General features: G+C 43.7%; 1 non-coding gene across 1 annotated transcript; it reads right to left on the bottom strand.

Annotated features, from left to right (window-relative positions):
* Positions 1–211: 211 nt before the first annotated feature.
* Positions 212–318, bottom strand: LOC113002524 (small nucleolar RNA R71). Its single transcript, XR_003268078.1, has one exon. It is a non-coding gene; the product is annotated as a small nucleolar RNA R71 (small nucleolar RNA).
* Positions 319–801: the final 483 nt, after the last annotated feature.

Raw genomic sequence — 801 nt, 5'->3', positions numbered from 1 at the left:
GCACAAACATTTGAAAGAATTTAATATTGTCTGCTCCACCATGAAACCCCCAGATGTCCAAGAGGATCACATATTTCTGAAGGCTTTTCCTCATTCATTAGAGGGAGTGGCAAAGGACTGGCTATATTACCTTGCTCCAAGGTCCATCACGAGCTGGGATGACCTGAAGAGAGTATTCTTAGAAAAAATTTTCCCTGCTTCCAGGACCACAGCCATTAGGAAGGATATCTCAGGTATTAGACAACTCAGTGGAGAGAGCCTGTATGAATACTGGGAGAGATTTAAAAAACTATGTGCCAGTTGCCCTCACCATCAGATTTCAGAGCAGCTGCTTCTCCAATATTTTTATGAAGGACTCAGTAATATGGAGAGAAGTATGATAGATGCTGCCAGTGGTGGAGCCCTTGGAGACATGACTCCTGCTGAAGCCAGAAATTTAATTGAGAAGATGGCTTCCAACTCCCAGCAGTTTAGCGCCAGAAATGATGCTATAGTCATTAGAGGAGTGCATGAGGTAGCTACAAACTCAGCTGCATCATCTGAAACTAAGAAACTTGAAGGCAAATTGGATGCATTAGTTAACTTGGTAACCCAGCTGGCCTTGAACCAGAAATCTGTACATGTTGCAAGGGTCTGTGGTTTGTGCTCCTCTGCTGACCACCATATAGACCTTTATCCTTCCATGTAGCAACCTGGAGCAATTGAGCAACCCGAAGCTTATGCTGCTAATATTTACAATAGACCTCCTCAATCTCAGCAGCAAAATCAACCACAGCAGAACAATTATGACCTCTCCAGCAG

Source organism: Glycine max, chromosome 8, assembly GCF_000004515.6.
Source record: "Glycine max cultivar Williams 82 chromosome 8, Glycine_max_v4.0, whole genome shotgun sequence".
NCBI classification, from domain to species: domain Eukaryota; kingdom Viridiplantae; phylum Streptophyta; class Magnoliopsida; order Fabales; family Fabaceae; genus Glycine; species Glycine max.
The sequence above is the reverse complement of the archived record's forward strand: the minus strand, read 5'-3'. Positions and strand labels throughout refer to the sequence as shown.